The sequence below is a fragment of the Mustela putorius genome, unplaced genomic scaffold (assembly GCF_011764305.1).
Source record: "Mustela putorius furo isolate JIRA1106 unplaced genomic scaffold, ASM1176430v1.1 tig00000145_pilon_pilon_pilon, whole genome shotgun sequence".
NCBI classification, from domain to species: domain Eukaryota; kingdom Metazoa; phylum Chordata; class Mammalia; order Carnivora; family Mustelidae; genus Mustela; species Mustela putorius.
In genome coordinates this window covers 20,394,995-20,421,849 of record NW_025421294.1, presented here as the reverse complement: position 1 = coordinate 20,421,849, position 26,855 = coordinate 20,394,995, and the positions used below count along the sequence as shown (strand labels likewise).

General features: G+C 39.2%; 1 protein-coding gene across 1 annotated transcript in view; it reads left to right on the top strand.

Moving 5' to 3' along the window:
* The window catches only part of LOC101674285 (protocadherin gamma-A3), a 174,620-nt gene that overhangs the window by 97,081 nt on the left and 50,684 nt on the right, over window positions 1–26,855 (top strand). The window lies entirely within an intron of this gene.

Here is a 26,855-nt window from a genome sequence, read left to right as displayed (position 1 = left end):
GGTACCTGGTCACCAAGGTGGTGGCAGTGGACAGAGACTCTGGCCAGAACGCCTGGCTGTCCTACCGCCTGCTCAAGGCCAGCGAGCCAGGGCTCTTCGCGGTTGGGCTGCACACGGGCGAGGTGCGCACAGCGCGGGCCCTGCTGGACAGAGACGCGCTCAAGCAGAGCCTGGTGGTGGCGGTGCAGGATCATGGGCAGCCCCCTCTGTCGGCCACCGTCACGCTCACCGTGGCCGTGGCCGACAGCATCCCCGACGTCCTGGCGGACCTGGGCAGCATCGGGACCCCCGCCGACCCAGACGATGCGGACCTCACGCTCTATCTGGTGGTGGCGGTGGCGGCCGTCTCCTGCGTCTTCCTCGCCTTCGTCATCGTGCTGCTGGCGCTCAGGCTGAGGCGCTGGCATGCGTCGCGCGTGCTCCAGGCTTCAGGACGCGGGCTGGTGGGCGTGCCGGCCTCGCATTTCGTGGGCGTGGACGGGGTGCGGGCTTTCCTGCGGACCTATTCTCGCGAAGTGTCCCTCACCGCGGACTCACCTGGGGGTCACGTGATCTTCCCCCAGCCCAACTATGCGGACACGTTCATCAGCCAGGAGAGCTGTGGGAAAAGCGAGCCTCTTTTGCTGTCAGGTAGTTCAGCGTTTTCTAAAGACAGTAATGCATTAATTCAGGTGAGTACCTATCAAATATTCTGTGGGTTCTGAACAAAATATCTCTTAGTGTGGATAGTGTGTGTATTTCGAATTTAGAAAGTAGATACCAAAAAATTTATATATGCGTGGTGGATACCAAGGATAACTTGGAGGCCTTCTCTGAGGCCTTCCTTCACGCCTTCTCGTGCCTTATTTATAACAGTGTTCATGTATTATTTATCTATATATGTATAAATTTATAACCACCTTGGTACATTTTAAATACTCAATTTTTTTCTAATTTAATTAACCAGCTATACCTTCTTTTAACTGGTCTTTTTATTTGCCTTTGGACGTGTAGCATTTTTATGTTGAACATCTGATGCCAATTTATCCGTTAAAAACCCAAATTCTTGTAGAGGGAGTCATTCTAATTTGTGAAAAGTACAAATGCAATTTGAAATAAACTTTTATGAGTAGAGGGGTTTCTTTTCTTTTTTTTTTTTTTTTAAAGATTTTATTTATTTATTTGACAGGTAGAGCTCACAAGTAGGCAGAGAGGCGGGGGGAAGCAGGCTCCCAGCTGAGCAGAGAGCCCCATGCGGGGCTCGATCCCAGGACCCTGGGATCATGACCTCAGCCAAAGGCGGAGGCTTAACCCACTTAGCCACCCAGGCGCCCCGAGTAGAGGGGTTTCTAAGTACACATGAAGTTGCTAACAAATTCATAAGCTGCATTTAATTTCTTTTAAAGTGAAGTAGTTCTGGTCATTAGGGATGCATGCGCTTATACTTTCTTAGGTGCTAAATCATTTCATGGTTTCATACAATTCTTGAGCTTCCAGATATACTCAGTTTATTTCCTACATACTTAAAACTTTGTCATTGTATTATCCAAACAGAGGTAGCCACTGGCATAGTAGAGCATGCTACTCTTGATCTGGGGGTGTGAGTTCAAGCCCCATGTTGGGTGTAGAGATTGCCTAAATGTAAAATCTTAAAAAAATATATGCAAACAGTGTAAGTGTTGTCCTGAAGAAAAACTGAAGAGATTATTTTTCATCCCAATTGCAGATTTTGGGAATGCAATGTATGTATGTGTTTCCAGGCAAGATATTTCCTTAGTTTATCCACACTGATGATCTTGATGATGACTTTGTGAAGCAGTCAAGTTAACAAATTGTGTTTTGAGTGCATTGTTGGTAATGTGGTGCATTTTCAGTAGTCTTCTTTTGTAAGTTTCCATAACTTTGACACGTGGAAAAAATTCTGGAAAGTTCTCAGATTCTAAGTGTTTTTTGAGAACCTAACACTTATTGTATAACGTTGAACCTAAATTGAATACTAATACATATTATTCTTGGGAAAGCATTGCTGGAACCTGTAAGAAGTCTGGATCTTTGGGGGTGCCTGAGTGGCTCAGTGGGTTAAAGCTTCTGCCTTCGGCTCAGGTCATGATCTCAGGGTCCTGGGATCGAGTCCCACATTGGGCTCTGCTCAGCAGGGAGCCTGCTTCCTCCTCTCTCTCTGCCTGCCTCTCTGCCTACTTGTGATCTCTCTCTCTGTCAAATAAATAATTAAAATTTTTTTAAAAAGATGTCTGGATCTTTGGGTGAGTTCTGTAAAGGAGTAGGGAATCATAGCATCCTTATTAGTTTCTCTTTGTTATCTGTCTCCTTTCAAAAATACAAGTTAGTATCTAGAATTGTAAAAGAGATTAGAAATCATTTGGGAAAGAAAGGTAATTAAATGGCCCTAAAATGTGACAGTTACTGTTAATGAATTGGCATGTCACTTTATGCTTTGTGACAACCAGTACAAAAAAAAAAAAAAAGGAAACATAGTATGGTTTTGTTTGTCTGATATATTTAAAAGGAAGTTTTGAGTCTACCTGAAAATGCAAATTTTGTATTGACATGTAGTTCCAAATGGAACGTAATAAGTAGAGCTTTCTAAATGATGTCAGTGGAATTGGAGGGCAATTTGACCTCCTGGTTTGTTTGGTTTTTTTAAAGATTTTATTTATTTATTTTGACAGAGAGATACCACAAGCAGATGGAGAGGCAGGCAGAGAGAGAGAGAGAGAGAGGGAAGCAGGCTCCGTGCTGAGCAGAGAGCCTGATGCGGGACTTGATCCCAGGACCCTGAGATCATGACCTGAGCCGAAGGCAGCGGCTTAACCCACTGAGCCACCCAGGCGCCCTGACCTCCTTTTTTGTAAAAGCTATCAAAATGTTCATCAGAAGACCAGTTCACACATGGTGGTCAATTCAAAATGAAAGACATAATGTACAATAGAAATTATTTGGGTGACCTGCTGACTTCTGTTCACTTTACCTGATTTAGAGACAAATCATTGAAAGTTAGGGCAATGAATGATCATGACCCTTAAGCTGAATCTCAAGAATTCGTGATCACAACTAATGCTTCTAGGTGGGCTAAATTTGCTTCACTCATTTGTTGAGTGAGTGAAAGAACAAATGTGTGTGCTCTAGGGATTACCTGCTATTGGTATTCTAAGATGTAGTTTGATAGAAAAGTAGCAGCTTCAAAATGAGGTAGTACTAATTTTGTGACCTTTGACAAGTTATTTCATGTCTGTTAGGTTCAGCAAAATTGGGAAAATAATGCATAATTTGAAAGATTGTGGTGAGGGACTAGTGGTAACATATAAACCACCGGGTTCATAATAGGTACTTAATGGTAGCCATTTTTTTACACTGTTGCTATAAAAAGCTTTTAGTGTCAGCACACTTGACATTCTGTTGGGAAAAGTATTACTTTGTGTGTTCTCCTGGTTGTCTTATGGGTTGATCTGTGAGTGGAAATAAAACTATTCTAAAGTTTTTGGGGGGCCTGAGTGGCTCAGTTGGTTGAGCAACTGCCTTCAGCTCAGGTCTTGATCCTGGAGTCCTGGGATCGAGTCCCGCATCGGGCTCCTTGCTCGGCGGGGAGTCTGCTCTTCCTCTGACCTTTCCACTCTCACACACTCTCTCTCTCTCAAATAAAAAAATAAAATTAAAAAAAACTATTCTAAAGTTTTTATGAAAGCTAATTTTAAAAGCTTAGGGGTGCCTGGGTGGCTTATGTTCAGGTTATGGTCCTGCAGTCCTGGGGTCAAGCCCCATGAGCCCAGTGTTGGGATCCCTTTCCAGTAGGAGAGTCTGCTTCTCCCTCACCCTCTGCCCCTGCTTATGTACTCTTTCTTTTGCTCATTGTTTCTCTTATGTAAATAATCTTTTAAAAAGTCCTTAGGTACATTCTTTTTTAAACTTGTTTAAAAATTAAATTATAATTGAAACAATATTATGTTAGCTTCAGGTGCATGACATAGTGATTCAGTATTTTTTAAAAAGTTTTTTTTAGGGGCACCTGGGTGGCTCGGTGGGTTAAAGCCTCTGCCTTCAGCTCAGGTCATGATCCCAGGGTCCTGGGATGGAGCCCCGCATCAGACTCTCTGCTTGTCAGGGAGCCTGCTTCCTTTCCTCTCTCTCTGCCTGCCTCTCTGCCTACTTGTGATCTCTTTCTGTCAAATAAATAAATAAAATCTTTTAAAAAAATTTTTTTAAGCTTTTTTTTTTTTTTTAAATTTTAGAGAGAGAGCACGTGATCGAGGGAGGAGCAGAGGGAGAGGGAAGTAATTTCTAGTGGACTCTGCTTAGTGCAAAACCCATGACTCCGAGATCATGACCTGAGCCACCCAGGCACCCCTCATTATTTTTATACATTATGAAACGATCACCTCGATAGATCTAGTTACTGTCTGTCACCACACAGAGTCATTACAGTATTATTGACTGTATTCCCTTTTCTGTGTATTACATCCCCATGACTTATTTTGTAACTGGTTTGTATCAATTGATTCCCCTCACCTAGGGGGATTAGGTGATAGGTAATTTATAAACAGCAGAAATGTATTGCTTACTGTTTGGAAGGCTGGAATTCTGAGATAAAGGTGCCAGGGTGGTCAGATGAGGGCTTTCTTGTAGATCACAGATTTTTGGCTGTGTCCTCACATGGCAGAAGGAGAGAAGATCTTCCTAGGCACATTATTGATTGAGAAGCCCGTTTGGGGTCTTAAAAGATGGGAGAACCATTGTTTTGATGGGACAGTTATATGAGTGTTAACTTTTCTTTCTTTTTTTAATGGCTTAAAATGACGTGGGAAAGTTTTAAACAGGATTTTATGTATTTGAGAGAGAGAGACTGCACATGAGTGGGGTGAGGGGAAGAAGGAGAGCAGGGAGCCTTATACAGGGCTCTATCTTGGAACTCCGGGACTATGACCTGAGCCGAAGACAGACATTTAACCACCTGAGCCACCCAGGCACCCCTCTTTTTCTCTTTCTGAACCATGGTTTCTTTTTGAAACCTAAACAAGGGTCCTATGAAATTTCTTATTTAAATGACCTATTTACTCCATTAGGATTGATAGAATGATTTAACTGGAGAATGGAGCATCAAAAGTTGAAAGCTGGAGTTACTTAATTTTGGCCACATGAGAGTTTAAGTTGATATCATGTATTATTTTTAAGATATTTATTTATTAGAGAGAGAGAGTGTGTGTGTGTGTACAAGCAGGGGGAGAGGAAGAAGACAACACCCCATTGAGCAGGGAGACCAAAGCAGGTCTCAACCCAGGACCCCAGGATCATTACCTGAGCCACCCAGGCACCCCTAACATAATGTATTTAATGATATTTGTTGATAACTTAGGATTGATAATTAGGATCTTTGTTGATTTTTTTTAGAGTAGGCAGTGGTTTTGGTTGTTTATTTTTGTGCTGGTTCCAGTGATGAAATTACATTGAGAACTGGGCTTATCTTCCTATATGTTAAGATTCGTGGGTTTACATTCACTTAATCTAATAAGTTAAAGTGTTCAGGTATAATTTAAAAGTTGCATCTTTGCTATTTCATAGCATCTAAAGTTGAAATGTAATATTTCAACACATATTCTTCCCCCATATTCATTCTAGAAGAGATATTGTGCTGTTTGAAGCAGAAATAGGCTAGGATCCTTGGTGAGACTGCACAACTTGTTGAGACTGTGCAATCCATAGATCATTTTAAAATGAATTAGAAGGCTACAGATAAATGAGAGGACTGTATCAGTTTTCTCAGTTACATGTAACAGTATAGCTGTGATCATGAATTGAATTTTTCTGGTGAAAAACCTGCTTTTTTTCATGCAAGATACCAAGTTCTAAAAATTAAACACCTCCACATTAAATATGTATAGTTCTTTGTGTATCAGCTATACCTCAATAAAGCTACTTTAAAATTTTTTTAAGCAAACTGTGAAGATATATTGATCAAAGTAGTAAGTATATATATTAGGAAAGAGATTGACTCTCCTGAGTTAAACGTAAGAGTTCATTTTTAGGAAAACATGTATAATGAAGAGTTATCAATAAAAGAATATATTGTTTAAGGGGTGCCTGGTGGCTCAGTGGGTTAAATCTCTGCCTTCGGCTCAGGTCATGATCTCAGGGTCCTGGGATCCACCCCTGCATCAGTCTCTCTGCCTGCATCCACCTCTCTCTCTGCCTGCTGCTCTGCCTACTTGTGATCTCTCTCTTTGTCCAATAATTTAAAAATCTTTTAAAAAAGAATATATTGTTTGCGATTCTTTTTTAAAAAAGATCTTATTTATTTATTTGACAGACAGAGATTACAAGTAGGCAGAGAGGCAGTCAGAAAGAGGAGGAAGCAGGCTCCCTGCTGAGCAGAGAGCCCTATGTGGGGCTCAATCCCAGGACCCTGGGATCATGACCTGAGCCGAAGTCAGAGGCTTTAACCCACTGAGCCACTGGGGCTCGATCCCAGGACCCTGGGATCATGACCTGAGCCGAAGTCAGAGGCTTTAACCCACTGAGCCACCCAGGTGCCCCTATTGTTTGGGACTCTTAAAATATTAATAAGAAGAGATAGCCTATGGCAAAGGTGATTGAAAAAGATCTTTGACAGAGGAAGAATTTCCTTAATACAAAATGGGAAGAGTTCTGGTTCGCGAAGGTGTGAAGAAATTGTCATCAGATAAATCACTGACTCAATACTTCTGCAATTTCTGTTAGAGAAGCCATAAAAAAATCTATGTATGTCATTAATGACAAACATAATTTCTTTGTTCATCTTTTTCATTTAATTTTTTATTTTTTATTAACATATAATGTATTATTAGCCCCAGGGGTACAGGTCTATGAATTGTCAGGTTTACACACTTCACAGCACTCACCATAGCATATCCTCTCCCCATTGCCCTTAACCCATCTTAGTTTATCTTTAAGTCTCTGAAGCATTTCACACAATGATTTATACCTCTTCTAAATATTCACTAAAAGGCTTCAGTTCAGTGATTAGAAAGTGGTCTCTAACATAGATCAGTGGAGTGGAATAGCAAACCCAGAAATGGACCCACAACCAAATGGTCATCTTTGACAAAGCAGGAAAGAATATACAATGGAAAAAAGACAAGTCTCTTCAACAAATGGTATTGGGAAAACTGGACAACAACATGCAAGAGAATGAAACTGGACCGCTTTCTTACACCATACACAAAAATAAATTCAAAATGGATGAAAGACCTACATTTGACAGGAAACCATCAAAATCCTAGAGGAGAACATAGGCAGCAACCTCTTTGACCTTGGCTGCAGCAGCTTCTTACTAGACATGTTGCCAGAGGCAAGGGAAATAAAAGCAAATGAACTATTGGGACTTCATCAAGATAAAAAGCTTTCCTTCCAGCGAAGGAAACCATTTATGAAACTAAAAGACAACCAATGTAATGGGAGAAGATATTTGCACTGACATATCAGATCAAGGGCTAGTATCCAGGGGCACCTAGGTGGCTTAAGTTGGTTAAGCCTCTGCCTTCAGCTCAGGTCATGGTCCTGGAGTCCTGGGATCGGGTCTTGCATCTGGCTCCCAGCTCTGGGGGGTGTGCTTCTCCCTCTGGCCCCTCACCTCTCATGTTCTCTCTCTCTCTCAAATAAATAAATAAAATATTAAAGAAATATAAATAAATAAATATTTTTTAAAAGGGGGGTGGTTATCCAAAATCTATAAAGAACTTATTATCAAGTTCTTTGCCCCCAAAACAAATAATCCAGTTAAGAAATGGGCAGAAGACATGAACAGACATCCAGAAAGAATACATCCAGATGTGCTAACAGGCACATGAAAAATTGTTCATTACTCATCATCAGGGAAATACAAATCAAAAACCACAATGAGATATCATCTCACACCTGGCAGAATGGCTAAAATTAATACAGGAAACAACAGATGTTGGTGAGGATGCAGAGAAAGGGGAACCCTCTTATATTGTTGGTAGGAATGCAAACTGGTGCAGCCATTCTGGAAAACAGTATGGAGGATCATCAAAAAGTTAAAAATAGAACTTCTCTATGGTCCAGCAATGGCAGTACTGGGTATTTACAAAGAATACAAAAATAATTAATTGCCTTAATATATAAGCTTTTCATATTGTGTAACTTATTTTTTTATTGTGTAACTTCTTAGAAGCTTCCTATATATTTGCAGCTGAAGATCCAGCCAGATTCATCCTGAATCTGTGTTATATGAAAAAAATAAAGCTTCTGTACAAAACAATTTTTTAAAGGGATAGCCTAAAAATTATCTTAAGTATCAAGAAAATATAAAAAGCAGTCATAATTTTGACCTCATATGGTGGAATTACTAAGAATATGAATTCCCAGGAATATTTAATTGGAAGAATAAGCCTGTACAGTATACTACCTTTCAGCCTGCAAATTCCATTGAGAAACATCTTTCTCTTTGTTTCAACTCTCCAAAACACTGAGCTCTCCTTACTTCAGGTTGTAGTCCTAAGGCAGGGACTCAGAGCACTACTGTGAGTCATTATGAAAATAGGGATTAACAAGGAGATCTTTAAAGGCTCTTGCTGGATGACTTTCCTCATGGGACCTTGTCAAAGATATGGGGCCTGGGTGTCCAGGACTTGCTGTTCAAAAGCTGTGGATTAATGTGGAAAAGGAATAGTTCACTCTGAGTGAAGAAAGTAGACACTTGTAACAGAATGGACCTGGAACATATAAAGCCATATACCATAGTTTGTATCAAATGTTTGGAAGTGGTAGTTGAAAATCCTTTAAATGTTTTCCACCTTAATATAGATGTGCAAGGTGCCAGTGATAATACTCAATACTCAAATATCTGAATTGACCCAGCTTGGGGCAAGATTTAAAATAGAACCTACAGAAGATACTGATGTTGGAAACAATTACTTTACAAAATTGCCAGCTTAGCAGCAGCACTTTGTCTTTCAAGTAACAGAGACCAAAGTGGAAACAAATATGTTAAGCCTGTGTTAGAGAAGCCACTAGACTAGGAAAAGCCAAACTCATGTGGTTTAGTCCTGATAGCCTTAGATGGCAAAGATGGCCCTGAAGCAGTACTGCTCAGGTCCCCACCCTTGTAGTTGATGCAGCTATACATGCCTCCTGGACATCTCCATGGTGATGATGAAGGTCACTGACCCATATGAAAGTAGCAGTGTGGATATCATATATGTCTTTATAGCCCTTTATAGTGTCCAGTTTAATCTTGATCACAGTTGTGGTGAGATAAAAACTTCAAGTACAATGGACTTTGATGAGATTAAACAATGTTCTGTGGTTTGGTAAGGAAGGAATGATGGAAGTGGGGGAGAACTGGTTGCCTAGTATAGTTGAGGTCAAAATTCTGAATGATAATTACAAAGTCCCAGAGCTGATTTTTACTTCTTGGGTTTTTTTTTTTTTTTTGAAGATTTTATCTATTTGACAGAGAGAGATCCCAGGTAGGCAGAGAGGCAGGCAGAGAGAGAGAGGAGGAAACAGGCTCCCTGCCAAGCAGAGAGTGCGATTCAGGTCTCCATCCCAGGACCCTGAGGTCATGACCTGAGCTGAAGGCAGAGGCTTAACCCACTGAGCCACCAGACACCCCTGATTTTTACTTCTTTTCCCACAATGATTCCTGAAGATTCTGCACCTTCAATGGTAATGACTCTGTTTAAAACACAGGATCCAGATTTGGCAGAAAAAGGAAGGTCTCATGTCTGGTATAGATTCAGAATTGAATCTTCTACTGATAATAACTACATATTTGCAACAGATGGGGCCCTGGACTTGGAGCATACCGATGTTACCATCATGGCCACAGAAAAACAAGTCACCTCTCTCCTCCAGTAGAAATGCTACCCTGCATGTTGGTGACATCAACAGGCCAGTTTTCTACCAGGCCTCCTGGGGGTCCAAATGGCCAAGAGTAGCCCTCACAGAACCTCCATTGCCCAAGTCTGCACCTCAGATCCTGACCTGGACCCAAGAGCAGTATCTCTTACTCCCTTGTGGCCAATTTGGGTACTTTAAGTGAATTTGAGCTGGAGCAGAATGCTGGGTAGGGACAGTTGCATGTAGTCAGGTGGATCTGAATAATGTTAGCATGGCTTTCACTCAACTTATAGTTTACAAACACTTGAAAAATTATAGAATAACATTTGCATATAAAATTCCCTATTATATATCACTGTCAGTGGCTTGGAAGATTACAGTCTAAAATATAACAAGGAAATATAAATATATAAAGTTACATAAATATAAAATATAAAAGGAAAAGGAAATATCTGTTGGGAAGTACATATAGGAAAAGTGGCTAATGAGGAAGCTGAAAAGAGTGAAAAGAAAATTACTGGTAAGTCAAGATAAAGAAAACTAGTAAGATGTATAAAATTGTGTCTGATTGGTTAGTTGTGGTAGGATTCCTTATTGGTGTGGATTCTGTTGTCTAAGCTATGTTAACTTGTGTAGTATTTTCTCTACCAGTGTGTTAGGGAAGGCCCTGAATTTTCCTGGTGAGCAAAGGGCACTTGATATCTGTTGACTCTTCTATTTGCCTTGTTTTGAACTGATTTTGAGATGTGGTATGAGGTAGCAACTCATTGAGGTAGGAATCAAGGTTTTTTCCCATATGATGCCCTGATTTTCCAGTATCATTTGTTGAAAGGATGTCATTTTCCTATTGAATTGCTTTGGCATCCTTGTTGAAAATCATTTGATACAAATGGGTTTATTTCTCGACTCCTTGCCATGGATCTCTTTGTTCTTTTGCCACAACCACATTGTCTAGATTATGGTAGCTTTATAGTAAGTCTTGAAGTCAGGTAGGTAGTCAGGTTGTTTTTCCATGTTGTTTTGACTACTCATGATCCTTTCTCTTTCCAAATAAAAGTCATTTTCTTACTTTCTGGAGAAAGAAAAAGCTTGCAAGGGGTTCATATGGGATTGCACTGAATCGATAGACCTTTTGGGAGAGAGGTCATCTGAACAACATTGAGACTTGGAACCTATGAGAATGGTATTGTATTTCCATCTATTTAGATCTTTACCTTCTCTTAGCAGTGTTTCCGAATTTTAAGTATAGAGGTATTATATATCTTTCATTAGATTATTCCTATGTATTTTATGGTTTTGGATGTTATTATAAAATATATTTTAATTTCATTTTCTGATTTTTGATGGCTTACAGAAAAACATGAATTTTGAATACTTCCTATGGTTTTGAAAAACAAGAAGTGCAATGTACTCTATTCTCATACTGTGTGAGAGTATAATGTAAAAGAGTATAGTATAATCTTTTTTTTTTAGGAAGAGAATCTTTTTTTCTAAGATTTTATTTACTTATTTGACAGAGAGAGAGAGAGAGAGATCATGAGTAGGCAGAGAAGCAGGCAGAGAGAGAGGTGGAAGCAAGCTCCCCACGGAGCAGAGAGCCCAATGTGGGGCTCAATCCCAGGACCCTGAGACCATGACCTGCGCTGAGGCCCAACCCACTGAGCCATGCAGGCGCCCCAAGAGTATAGTATAATCTTAAACCACCTCTACTTAAGCTCAGGCATCCATTCTCTGAAATATATAGGTTGGAAGAGCCCGTCCAAAAACAAAGTAAACACTAGTGTCTTCCCCAAGTCTAGCAGTGGTTGAATCATTCATTCATTTATTAACAAATATTTATTAAGTGCCTGCTACATGCAAAACACTGTCCTAGGTTCCAAGGATGCACCAATGAACAAGGCAAATGCTATTCTTGACTTAATGGGTTCCTTTCTAAGGTATGGTCTTTAATAAGTCTGATAAATGCCAGAGAGAAAAATAAGGATGCTAAGAGAGCTTATAATTGGGATCTTCCCCTCGTCTGGGAGGATCAGGGAGAGGTTCTTTCAGGAAGTTATAAAGTTCGCATGAGATGTGAAAGATGAGTAGAAGTTAGGTAGGTAACAAAGAGATTAAAGGAGAAATTGGCAGAGCAAATCATGGGTGTAAAGATCCTTTAAAAAAAAAGGTGAGCAATTGGAAAAGTCTAGGGAGGCAAAAAAGGTTAAATAAGTAGACATGAGGTACATTATAAGGCAGAGTTCTGTAAACCATGGTAAAGATTCTTTTTTAAAAAAAAAGATTTTATTTATTTGACAGAGATCACAAATAGACAGACAGGCAGGCAGAGAGAGAGAGAGAGAGAGAGAGAGAGAGAGAGGAGGAAGCAGTTTCCCTGCTGAGCAGAGAACCTGATGCGGGGCTTGATCCCAGGACGCTGGGATCATGACCTGAGCCGAAGGCAGAGGCTTTAACCCACTGAGCCACCCAGGCGCCCCCATGTTAAAGATTCTGCATTTTATTCTAAGTACTTTTATACTTAGGAGCTTTTTTTTTTTTTAAGATTTTATTTATTTATCAGTGAGAGAGAGAGGGAGAGTGAGCAAGCACAGGCAGACAGAATGGCAGGCAGAGGCAGAGGGAGAAGCAGGCTCCCCGCTGAGCAAGGAGCCCGATGTGGGACTCGATCCCAGGACGCTGGGATCATGACCTGAGCCAAAGGCAGCTGCTTAACCAACTGAGCCACCCAGGCGTCCCTATACTTAGGAGCTTTTGAATGGTTTTTAAACAAGGCAGTGACAAGATATGATTTGAATTTTTAAAAAGATTCTTTGGTTTGCTGTGTGGCAGATTGATTTATGAGGGTAATAAATGGAAGTAGGGAGAACAGATGGGAGACTATGGCAGTGTTCTGTTAAGAAATGGTGCTGAATTGGATTAAAGGAAGGCAGTAGATGTAGAAACAAATGGATGGTTTGGAGATATATTTAGGAAATAGATACAACAAGACAGTAGTAGAATGGTGGAATGTAAACTCCTTAAGGTCAGGGACTATTTTCTTTATTACTCAAAATCTGGAAAGATCATTGCCTGGCCACTGGTAGATTCACAATTAGATATTGTTGACTGCGTAAATACAGTGATGAAAGGGGGGATTAAGAGTCATTTCCAGGGGCGCCTGGGTGGCTCAGTGGGTTAAAGCCTCTGCCTTCGGCTCAGGTCATGATCTCAGGGTTCTTGGATGGAGCCCTGCATCGGGCTCTCTGCTCAGCAGGGAGCCTGCTTCCCCCTCTCTCTCTGTCTGCCTTTCTGCCTACCTGTGATCTCTGTCTGTCAAATAAATAAATAAAATCTTAAAAAAAAAAAAAAGAATCATTTCCAGATTTGTGAACTAAGGAACTGGATGGACAAAGGTACCATTTGTGAGTTGTGGAAGACTAGTGAAGGGTAGATTACAGAGAAATTAGGAGTTGTAAACAAGTTATTTGAGATTATGTGAAATATCCAAGTGCAGATATTAAAAGTGTGGTTGGACATACTGTAAGCATTCTTTTACATTGATTCCTTCCATTGTGATAATCCATTCAGGGGAGTAGATTCTTACCAGGTTGAGCATGGTAAGATTCCTGATAGTTCTACACTGGTATGTTTTGGGGCTCATCACAATATTAGCCCTGTGCTTTATTTTTCTTCCTGATCACTTTTTCATTATTAGAGACTTCTGTTACCCAGAGAACCTCAGTATTTAATTCATGCTCACCCTACTTTTCAGACTAGTTCTGGTGTCCAGTTCTTTTCTGCCTCTGGAATTGTGTTTGGATTATAATTTACCAGGCTGTTTTAATTTGTTGTTGCCTAATTTTTTTCACTTGATTGTATATTTTTCATGCGAATTTTTAAGCCTAGTATCTTTTCACCATCTATTGCTGGCTTACAAACAGCAAAATTTTGTATAAGGAATGTTTAGGAAAAGGATACATAGCAATAATAATATAATTGTTGGATTTTAATATTACTAATACACTTGGAAGATATATCAGCACATACCTTAGGCACTCTTTACAGTCCTTAGTAACCATGATTGAAAGATAATTTTGTTCTGTTACTTTCATCTGACATATATTTGCTTCTTCCTCACTGTGTTCTCTTTCTCTCCCTAACAAGAATATAAGCTCCTACATGGCAAGGGTTTATTTTTTTTTTTCATGATGTATTTTTAAGGCCTGTAACAGTGCTTGACATTGTTAAACTCTAAAGGAATATTTCATGAATAAATTAATGGTAATTTATCATTTTAAGTTGAAACCAACAGTCTTAATGATGGTAGAACAACTTCTTCCCTTAAGGTGATAGAAATTTTCTATTTTGATAGAGGTGTGGATTATATGGGTGTATACATTTGCCCAAATTCACTGAACTCAAGATACTTGCTCTTCACTGTATATAAACCATGCTTCAATTTAAAAAGAGATAAATAAAACATCACATTCCCCCCACCCACTGTTGCTTCAAGACTCACCCCCAAGAGGTCATTGCTGTTAATATTTGATTATGTGTACTTCCGGGCATTTTTTTTGGTATATGTAGGTATGTGTGTGTGCTTTTGCATAACAGGGATCATTTTATATACTAAGTATACTGTTCTGCAACTTGCTTTTCCAGGTTAATATTATTTCCAACACCTTTTCATTTGAGTCCTTTTAGGTTTGCCATCTACCTCAATCTGAGTAATTTTCGTTTATTTTGTGATAAGAAACACATTTACATGGTTCAAAAATCAAAAGGATGTATAATAGGTGTATATTGTCTTATTCTGATTCTGGACTTCTTCTTCTACTGCTGTTTCCTCTTACTCCCATGTATTTTATTAGTTTCTTAAATATCCTTTCAGCATTTCTTTATACAGATGGGGCAAGTATGGATATATATTTTTCCTAGGTTTCTTGCAAAAAAGTTATACTGTTTTCTATCTTGAGTTCATGACTCCACAATGTATCCTTTAAAAATCTTTCCATATTAATATATAGGAGAGGTTTAAAAAAAAAACAGATTCTTGGTATTCCATTGTGCTATTTATTATTATCCTGGTAAATAAATTAATACTTGGGATGTTTCTAGTCTTTGAGTATCACAGACAACTTCATTGAATAGTCTTGTACTTATATTATTTTGTGCATGTGCAGTATATATGTGAGGTGAATTCCCAAAGGTAGAATTGCTGAGTCAAAGAGTAAATAGGTGTATAATGTTGATAGGTGCCTTCAGAGTAAGTTTTCTTTACTTTTTTGTATTTTTTATTATTACCATATAATGTATTGTTTTAAGGGTACAGGTCTGTGATTTATCAGTCTTACACAATTCACAGCACCCTCCATAACACATACCCTCCCCAATGCCCGTCATCCAGCCACCCCATCCCTCCCACTCCCCTCCACTCTAGCAACTGAGGAGTTTGTTTCCTGAGATTAAGAGTATCTCATGATTTGTCTCACTCTCTGGTTTCATCTTGTTTCATTTTTTCCTCTCTTCCCCTGTGATCCTCTGCCTTGTTTCTCAAATTCCACATAACAATGAGATCATATGATAATTGTCTTTCTCTGATTGACTTATTTCGCTTAGCATAATACCCCCCTAGTTCCATTCATGTCATTGCAATGGCAAGATATCATTTTTTGATGGCCGCATAATATTCCTGTGTGCGTGTGTGTGTGTGTGTGTGTGTGTGTGCACATGTGCACACACATACATACATACCACATCTTCTTTATCCATTCATCTGTTGATGGACATCTGTAGGGTAGCTCTATTTTTGACTTCTTGAGGAACCTACATATTTTCTAGAGTGGCTTCACCAGCTTGCATTCCCACCAACAGTGTAGGAGGGTTTCCCTTTATCCGCATCCTCGCTAACACCTGTCATTTCCTGACTTGTTAATTTTAGCTATTCTGACTGGTGTGAGGTGGTGTCTCACTGTGGTTTTGATTTGTATTTCCCTGATGCCGAGTGATGTGGAGCACTTTTTTGTGTGTCTGTTAGTCATTTGAATGTCTTCTTTGCTGAAATGTCTGTTAATTTCTTCTGCCCATTTTTTGATATGATTGTTTGTTCTTTGGGTATTGAGTTTGATAAGTTCTTTATCGATTTTATTTTTTTTTTAAGATTCTATCCATTTATTTGACAGAGAGAGGTCACAGTAGACAGAGAGGCAGGCAGAGAGAGGGAAGCAGGCTCCCTGCTGAGCAGAGAGCCCGACGTGGGACTTGATCCCAGGACCCTGAGATCATGACCTGAGCCGAAGGCAGTGGCTCAATCCACTGAGCCACCCAGGCACCCCTCTTTATCGATTTTAGATACTAGCCCTTTATCTGATATGTTATTTGCAAATATCTTCTCCCATTCTGTCGGTGGTCTTTTGGTTTCGTTGACTATTTCCTTTGCTGTGCAAAAGCTTTTTATCTTAAGGAAGTCCCAATAGTTCATTTTTGCCCTTGCTTCCCTTGCCTTTGGCAGTGTTTCTAGGAAGAAGTTGCTGCAGCTGAGGTCGAAGAGGTTGCTGCATGTGTTCTTCTCAGGGATTTTGATGGATTCCTGTCTCATATTGAGGTCTTTCATCCACTTTGAGTCTATTTTTGTGTATAGTGTAAGGAAACGGTCCAGTTTCATTCTTCTGTGTATGGCTGTCCAAGACCAATTGTTGAAGAGACTGTCTTTTTTTTCCATTGGACATTGTTTCCTGCTTTGTTGAAGATTACTTGACCATAGAGTTGAGGGTCCATTTTTGGGCTCTCTGTTCTGTTTCATTGATCTATGTGTCTGTTTTTGTGCAAGTACCATACTGTCTTGATGATTACAGCTTTGTAATAGAACTTAAAGCCCAGAATTGTGATGATGCCAGCTTTGGTTTTCTTTTTCAACATTCCTCTGGCTATTTGGGTTCTTTTCTGGTTCCATATAAATTTTAGGATTATTTGTTCCATTTATTTGAAAAAAAAAACTGTTGTTGAAGAGGATTGCATTGGATGTGTAGATTGCTCTAGGTAACATAGTCATTTTCACAATATTTGTTCTTCCAATCCATGAGCATGGAACATTTTTCCATTTCTTTGTGTCTTCCTCAATTTCTTTCATGAGTATTCTGTAGTTTTCTGAGTACAGATTCTTTGTCTCTTTGGTTAGGTTTGTTCCTAGATATCTTATGGTTTTGGGTGCAGTTGTAAATGGAATTGACTCCTTGATTTCTCTTTCTTCTGTCTCGTTGTTGGCGTATAGAAATGCAACTGATTTCTGTGCATTGATTTTATATCCTGACACTTTGCTGAATTCCTGAATGAGTTCAGTTTTGGAATGGAGTCTTTTGGGTTTTCTTTTTTTTTTTTAAGATTTTATTTATTTATTTATTTGACAGACAGAGATCACAAGTAGGCAGAGAGGCAGGCAGAGAGAGAGGAGGAAGCAGACTCCCCGCTGAGCAGAGAGCCCGATGCGGGGCTCGATCCCAAAACCCTGGGATCATGACCTGAGCCGAAGGCAGAGGTTTTAACCCACTGAGCCACCCAGGTGCCCCTCTTTTGGGTTTTCCACATGAAGTATCATATCTACAAAGAATGAGAGTTTGACTTCTTTTTGTTGTCTGATTGCTAGGACTTCTAGTACTGTGTAGAATAGCACTAGTGATAGGGGACTTCCCTGCCATGTTCCTGACCTTACGGGAAAAGCTCTCAGTTTTTCACCATGGAGAATAATACTCACTGTGACTCTTTTACAGATGGCTTTTATGGTATTGAGGTATGTACCCTTTATCCCTACACTGCAAAGAGTTTTGTTCAAAAAAGGATTCTGTACTTTGTCAAATGCTTTTTCTGCATCTCTTGAGAGGATCATATGGTTATTCTTTATTTTATTAATGTAGTGTATCACATTGATGGATTTGCAGATGTTGAACCAACCTTGCACTTCCTTCCTTTCAATCCAGGAATAAATCCCACTTGGTTGTGGTGAATGCTCCTTTTAATGTACTGTTGGATCCTATTAGCTAATATTTTGGTGAGAATTTTTGCATCCATGTTCACCAAGGATATTTGTCTGTAATTTTCCTTTTTGATGGGGTCTCGGTCTATTTTCAGGATCAAGGTAATGCTGGCCTCGTAAAGTGAGTTAGGAATTTTTCCTTCCATTTCTGTTTTTTTGGAACAGTTTCAGAAGAATAGGTATTAGTTCTTCTTTAAATGTTTGGTAGTATTCCCCTGTGAAGCCACCTGGCCCTAAACTCTTGTTTTTTTTTGGGAGATTTTTGATTACTGTGTCAATTTCCTTGCTGGTTATGGATCTATTCAGGTTTTTAAAAATTTCTACCTGATTCAGTTTTGGTAGTTTATACATCCCTAGAAACATATCCATTTCTTCCAGATTGTCTAATTTGCTGGCATGTAGTTGCTCATAATATGTTCTTGTAATTGTTTGCATTTCTTCCATTTTGGTTGTGATCTTTCCTCTTTCATTCCTGATTTTATTAATTTGGGTCCCTTCTCTTTTCTTTTTGATAAGTCTGGTCAGGGATTTATAAATCTTATTAATTCTTTCAGAGAACTAGGTCCTAGTTTCATTGATCTGTTCTACTGTTCTTTTGGTTTCTATTTCATTGATTTCTGCTCTGATCTTTTTTTTTTTTTTTTTTTTTTTTTTTTTTTTTTTTTTTTTTTTTAAAGATTTTATTTATTTATTTGACAGAGAGAAATCACAAGTAGATGGAGAGGCAGGCAGAGAGAGAGAGAGGGAAGCAGGCTCTCGCTGAGCAGAGAGCCCGATGCGGGACTCGATCCCAGGACTCTGAGATCATGACCTGAGCCGAAGGCAGCGGCTTAACCCACTGAGCCACCCAGGCGCCCCTCTGCTCTGATCTTTATTATTTCTCTTCTCCTACTGGGTTTAGGCTTTATTTGGTGTTCTTTCTCCAGCTCCTTTAGGTGTAGGGTTAGGTTGTGTACTTGAGACCTTCCTTGTTTCTTGAGAAAGGCTTGTCTTTCTATATACTTTTCTCTTAGGACCGCCTTTGCTGCACCCCAGATTCTGAGCAGTTGTGTTTTAATTTTCATTTGTTCCCATGAATTTTTTCAATTCAATTCTTCTTTGATTCCCTGGTTGACCAATTCATTCTTTAGTAGGATGCTCTTTAGCCTCCATGTATTTGAGTTCTTTCCAACTTTCCTCTCGTGGTTGAGTTCCAGTTTCAAACCACTGTGGTCCAAAAATGGTTGAGACCTGATTTGTGACCCAGGATATGATCTATCCTGTAGAATGTTCCATGAGTGTTAGAGAAGAATGTGTATTCTGTGTCTTTGGGATGGAATATTCTGAATATATCTGTGAAGTCCATCTGTCCAGTGTGTCATTTAGAGCCCTTATTTCCTTGTAGATCTTTTGCTTAGATGATCTATCCATTTCAGTGAGGGGAATGTTAAAGTCCCCTACTATTACTGTATTAATTGTCAATGTGTTTCTTTGATTTTGTTATTAATTGGTTTATATGATTGGCTGCTCCCATGTTAGGGGCATAAATACTTAAAATTGTTAGATCTTGTTGTACAGACCCTTTAAGTTGATATAGAGTCCTTCCTCATCTCTTATAATAGTCTTTTTTAAAGATTTTATTTACTTATTTGAGAGAGAGAGAGAGCGTGCATGAGAGGGGAGAAGGTCAGAGGGAGAAGCAGACTCCTTGTGGAGCTTGGAGCCCAATGTGGGACTCAATTTGGGGACTCTGGGATTATAACCTGAGCCGAAGGCAGTCGCCCAACCAACTGAGCCACCCAGATGCCCTTTTATTATAGTCTTTGGTTTAAAATCTGATTTGTCTGATATAAGGATTATCACCCCAGCTTTCTTTTGATGTCCCTTAACATGGTAAATTGTCTTCCACCCTCTCACTTTAAATCTGGAGGCATCTTTGGGTCTAAAGAGAGTTTCCTGCAGACAGCATATCAATGAGTCTTGCTTTTTTATCCAAAATGATACCCTGTGTCTCTTGATTGGGTCATTTAACCCATTTACATTCAGGGTAACTATTGAAAGATAGGAATTTAGTGCCATAGAATTGCCTGTTAGGTGACTGTTACTGTATGTTGTCTCTTTTCCTTTCTGGTCTTTAGTTACCTTTGGACTCTCTATTTGCTTAGAGGACCCCTTTCAGTATTTCCTGTAGGGTTGGTTTGGTGTTTGCAAATTCTTTTAGTTTCTGTTTGTCCTGGAAGCTTTTTGTCACTCCTATTTTCAGTGACAGCCTAGCTGGATATGGTATTCTTGGCTCTATATCTTTTTCGTTTAGTGCTCTGAATATATCATGCCAGTTTTTTCTGGCCTGTCAGGTCTCTGTGGGTAGGTCTGCTACCAGTCTAATGCTTCTGCTATTGTATGTTACAGTCCTCTGTCCCAAGCTTCTTTCAGTATTTTCTCTTTGTCTTGGAGACTTGTAGGTTTTACTATATATGTCGTAGTGTTCACCTATTTTAATTGATTTTGTGGGGATATTTTCTGTGCCTTCTGGGTTTTGATGACTGTTTCCTTCCCCAAATTAAGGAAGCTCTCCCCTATAATTTTCTCCAATGTACTTTCTGCCCCTCCTCTCTTCTCCAGGGTTTCCAGTTATTCTAACATTGTTTCATTTTATGGTATCACTTATCTCTTGAATTATCCCCCTTGTTATCCAGTAGTTGTTTATCTTTTTTTCTCAGTTTCTTTATTCTCCATCATTTGGTCTTCTATATCACTAATTCTCTCTTTTGCCTCATTTATCCTAGCAGTTAGAGCCTCCGTTTTTTTTTTTAATATGTTATTTATTTATTTGACAGAGAGAGATCACAAGTAGGCAGAGAGGCAGGCAGAAAGAGAGAGGGAGAAGCAGGTTCCCTGATGAGCAGAGAGCCTGATGTGGGGCTTGAACCCAGGACCCTGAGATCATGACCTGAGCCAAAGGTAGAGGCTTAAACCACTGAGCCACCCAGGTGCCCTGAGCCTCCGTTTTTTAGTGCACCTTACTAATAGCCTTTTTTATTTCAACTTGGTTAGATTTTGTTTCTCCATAAAGGAATTCTCTGGTGTCTTCTATGCTTTATTCTGTGCATTGATTCTATATTTTTTTTCAAGCCCAGCTAGTATCTTATAATCATTATTGTGAACTCTAGTTCTGACATCTTACTAATGTCATATTGATTGGGTACCTGGCAATCAGTACTGCCTCTTGTTCTTTTTTTCAAAGTGAGTTTTTCTGTTTTGTTATTTTGTTCAGAGAGTAATAGATGAACAAGGGAACAGAATGCTAAAAGGTAACAATGACCCCAGAGAAATATAAACTAAACAAATCAGAATAGACATGATAAGACTTGTGAATAGAACAGAATATATATATTAAGATTAAATACAGTGAAACGATAGAATATGACTATAAAAATGAAAATTTAAAAAGATTTTAAAAAATGGAATTGAGGGAAATTGGAAGGGGAGGTGAACCATGAGAGACTATGGGCTCTGAAAAACAATCTGAGGGTTTTGAAGGGGCAGGGGGTGGGAGGTTGGGGGAACCAGGTGGTGGGTATTGGAGAGGGCACGGATTGCATGGAGCACTGGGTGTGGTGCAAAAACAATGAATACTGTTATGCTGAAAAAATAATAATAATAAAAAAAGGAATTGATAAGAAGTTGGTTGAAAAAAGAAAGGAAAAAGAGTGTGATCAGGCAGGTGAATAGAATAGAGCCATTCACTAGATTTTGGATATATTTTGGTCTGTTAGAAGAAACTTCATCCCAGAATTTTAAAGAAAGAAGGAAAAAAATATATATACACAGAAAGTAAGGTTAGAGGCAATGAATGGATAGACTATAACTGTAAAAATTAAAATTAAAAAAGATTTTTAAAAAAGATTTTATTTATTTAACAGGGAGAGAGAGATCACAAGTAGGCAGAGAGACAGGCAGAGGGAGAGGGGGAAGCAGGCTCCCCGCCAAGCAGAGACTTGATTGCAGGACCCTGAGATCATGATCTCGATTCCAGGACCCTGAGATCATGACCTGAGCTGAAGGCAGAGTCTTAACCCACTGAGCCACCCAGGTGTCCCAAAATTTTAAAAGATTTTAAGAAAGGAGTTGGTAAAATAAGAAGTTGGTTGAAAAAGGAAAGAAGAAAAATTAAAAGGAAAAGAAATAAGAAAGAAAATTTAAAAATTAAAGTTGAAAGACTAAATTGTGGGGAAAAAAACCATGAATTCTGTGTGTTGTATTTCCCTAGTGCTAGAGTTTTGCAGGTCTTGCAAGTTTTCTTTTTAACTATATTGAAATAACTTCAGATTTTTGAAGTGTTTCAAGAATTGCACAAAGAACTGTAAACCCTTTACCCAGACTAACCTATTAATTTATATTTTGCTACATTTCCTTTATTCTTTCTTTTTTATTCCATCATTCTCCCATATATTTTTATGTTTGTACACATAGGTGTGTATGTATTTTATATGTGTGTACACACTGTACACAAACTGTTTTTTATGAACCACTTGAAAGTAAGTTGTAGACATCATGTTTCTTTATTCCTAAATACTTCATTGTGTATTTCCTAAGAACAAAGACATCCTTCTGTATAACTGAATTTTAATATATGAAAATAAGAGTTTAACAGTGATAGAAGGTTTATCTATAGACTACAGTCAAACTTTACCAATACTTAACAGTAATTTTTCATTTAGTTTTCATGTCTCCTTGGTTTATTTTTTTAAGATTTTATTATTTGATAAAGAGATAGAGAACACAAGCAGGTGGCAGGTAGAGGGAGAAGGAGGCTCCCCGCTGACCAGGGAGCCCGATGTTGGGCTCCATCCCGGGACTCTTGGGATCATAACCTCAGCCCAAGGCAGATGCTTAACAAAGTGAGCCATCCAGGCACCTCTCCTTAGTTCACTTTAACCTGGAAGAGTAAAGTTTAACACCAAGGAAGTAAAAACAGTCATCAGAAGTTAATAGCAACAGTTATATGCCAATAAGCTAAGCAACCTAGATGAAATGGATGCATTCCTGGAAAACTATAAACTCCCAAAATTGAACCAGGAAGAAATTGACAACTTGAATAGACCGATATCTAGTAACGAGATTGAAGCAGTGATCAAAAACCTCCCAAAAAACAAGAGCCCAGGACCTGACGGATTCCCTGGGGAATTCTACCAAACTTTCAAAGAAGAAATAACACCTATACTCCTGAAGCTGTTTCAAAAAATTGAAGCAGAAGGAAAACTTCCAGACTCTTTCTATGAAGCCAGCATTACCCTGATTCCCAAACCAGGCAAAGACCCTACCAAAAAGGAGAATTTCAGACCAATATCACTGATGAATATGGATGCTAAGATTCTCAACAAGATCCTAGCAACAGGATCCAATAGCACATTAAAAAGATTATCCACCATGACCAGGTGGGATTCATCCCTGGGCTACAAGGATGGTTCAACATTCGCAAATCAATCAATGTGATAGAACGAATTAATAAGCAAAGAGAGAAGAACCACATGGTCCTCTCAATCGATGCAGAAAAAGCATTTGACAAAATCCAGCATCTGTTCCTGATTAAAACGCTTCAAAGTATAGGGATAGAGGAAATATTCCTGAACTTCATAAAATCTATCTATGAAAGACCCATAGCAAATATCATCCTCAATGGGAAAAAGCTTGCAGCCTTCCCGTTGAGATCAGGAATACGACAAGGATGCCCACTCTCACCACTCTTGTTCAACATAATATTAGAAGTCCTAGCAACAGCAATCAGACAACAAAGAGAAATAAAAGGTATCCAAATTGGCAATGAAGAAGTCAAACTCTCTCTCTTCGCAGATGACATGATTCTTTATATGGAAAACCCAAAAGACTCCACTCCCAAACTACTAGAACTCTTACAGCAATTCAGCAACGTGGCAGGATACAAAGTCAATGTACAGAAATTAGTGGCTTTCTTATACACAATGAAAATACAGAAAGGGAAATTAGAGAATCGATTCCATTTACTATAGCACCAAGAACCATAAGATACCTGGGAATAAACCTAACAAAAGAGGTAAAGGATCTGTACTTGAGGAACTACAGAACACTGATGAAAGAAATTGAAGAAGACACAAAAAGATGGAAGACCATTCCATGCTCTTGGATCGGAAGAATAAACATTGTTAAAATGTCTATACTGCCTAGAGCAATCTATACTTTTAATGCCATTCCGATCAAAATTTCACCAGTATTCTTCAAAGAGCTGGAGCAAATAATCCAAAAATTTGTATGGAATCAGAAGAGACCCCGAATCGCTAAGGAAATGTTGAAAAACAAAAATAAAACTGGGGGCATCACGTTACCTGATTTCAAGCTTTATTAGAAAGCTGTGATCAACAAGACAGCATGTTACTGGCATAAAAACAGACACATAAACCAGTGGAACAGAGTAGAGAGCCCAGATATGGACCCTCAACTCTATGGGCAAATAATCTTCGACAAAACAGGAAAAAATGTACAGTCTCTTCAATAAATGGTGCTGGGAAAACTGGGCAGCTATATGTAGAAGAATGAAACTCGACCATTCTCTTACACCGTACACAAAGATAAAATGGATAAAAGACCTCAATGTGAAACAGGAATCCATCAGAATCCTAGAGAACATAGGCAGTAATCTCTTCAATATCAACCACAGCAACTTCTTTCAAGATATGTCTCCAAAGGCAAAGGAAACAAAAGCGAAAATAAACTTTTGGGGCTTCATCAAAATCAAAAGCTTCTGCACAGCAAAAGAAACAGTCAAAAAAAAAAAAAAAAAAAAAAGAGGCAACCCACGGAATGGGAGAAGATATTTGCAAATGACAGTTTGATATCCAGGATCTATTATGAACTCCTCAAACTCAACACACATAAAACAGACAAGCATATCAAAAAATGGGCAGAAGATATGAACAGAGACTTCTCCAATGAAGACATACAAATGGCTATCAGACACATGAAAAAATGTTCATCATCACTAGCCATCAGGGAGATTCAAATTAAAAGCACATTGAGATATCACCCTGTATCAGTTAGAATGGCCAAAATTAACAAGACAGGAAACAACATGTGTTGGAGGGGATGTGGAGAAAGGGGAATTGTCTTACACTGTTGGTGGGAATGCAAGTTGGTGCAGCCTCTTTGGAGAACAGTGTGGAGATTCCTCAAGAAATTAAAAATAGAACTTCTCTATGACCCTGCAATTGCACTCCTGGGTATTTACCCCAAGGATACAGATGTAGTAAAAAGAAGGGCCATCTGTACCCCAATGTTTATAGCACCAATGGCCATGGTCGCCAAACTGTGGAAAGAACCAAGATGCCCTTCAACGGACGAATGGATAAAGAAGATGTGGTCCATATATACTATGGAGTATTATGCCTCCATCAGAAAGGATGAATACCCAACTTTTGTAGCAACATGGACAGGACTGGAAGAGATTATGCTGAGTGAAATAAGTCAAGCAGAGAGAGTCAATTATCATATGGTTTCACTTATTTGTGGAGCATAACAAATAGCATGGAGGACATGGGGAGTTAGAGAGGAGAAGGGAGTTGGGGGAAATTGGAAGGGGAGGTGAACCATGAGAGACTATGGACTCTAAAAAACAATCTGAGGGGTTTGAATTGGCGGGGGAGGGGTGGGAGTTTGGGGTACCAGGTGGTGGGTATTATAGAGGGCACGGATTGCATGGAGCACTGGGTGTGGTGAAAAAGTAATGAATACTGTTATGCCAAAATTAAATAAAAAATAAATTTTTAAAAATAGGACACAACTGGGGAAAAAAGTTTAGCCTTGCTTTCTCTTCTTTTTTTTTTTTTAAGATTTTATTTATTTATTTGACAGAAAGAGACACAGTGAGAGGGGGAACACAAACAGGGGGAGTGTGAAAGGGAGAAAGAGGCTTCCCGCTGAGCAGGGAGCCCAGTGCAGGGCTCCATCCCAGGACCCTGGAATCATGACCTGAGCCGAAGGCAGAAACCCAACGACTGAGCCACCCAGACGCCCCTTGCTTTGTCTTCTTATAACACTGATACATTTAAGAGTCTGTAAGTCATTTATTTTGTAGAATACCCTTAATTTTGGTTTGTTTTATGGTTCCTCATGATTATATTTAAAACATTTTTTGTAATTTTCCTTTGCTGTGTCAAAAATTAACTCAAGATTTAGTGACAACAGACTTTTATTATCTCATGTTGTGTGGATCTGGATTCTGGGTATGGCTTTGTTGGGTGCTTCTGTTCAAAGTTTCTCATAAGGCTACAAATAAGGTGTCAGCCTTCTTATCTGAAGGTTCAGCGAAGGGAGGATCCACTTCTAATCTCTCTTACATAGTTATTAGAGAGAATTCTGTTCCTCATGGATCATTGGACTGAGGGCCCCATTGTTTTGCTCACTATCTGCTAGAGTCTTACCTCTGCTCTTTGCCATGTGGAATTCACCATAGGGCAGCTTAAAATATAACAAGTGGCTTCTGTCAGAGCAAGTAATGGAGAGGGCCAGAGAGGGCAAACATGATAGAGGTCACAACGTTTTTGTAAACCTAATTTTGAAAATGACATACCATAACTTTTGCTATATTCACTTCATTAGATGCAGGTTTCTTGGGGTGCCTGGGTGGCTCAGTTGGGTAAGCATCTGACTCTTGATTTTGGCTTAGGTCATGTTCTCATGGTTGGGAGATTGAGGCCCTCCTGGAGTCTGCACTGGGAATGGAGGCTGCTTAAGACTTAAGATTCTCTCCCTCTCCTTCTGCGCCTCCCCCATCTAAAAAAAAAAAAAAAAAAAAAAAGCAAGTGTGTCGATATGTGCAGCCCACTCTCAAGGGGTATAATTTTTTAACTGCTTTTATAATAATTTCTTCTACATTTATTAGTTGGCATTAGACTATAAGGAAGAGCTTTCCCTTCTGTTTTATTTTTCAAGTTATGGTTCATGGTTACTTTTTCAGTGAGTTATATTGCATTATTACCATTATTGATTTTGATCCCAAATCGTT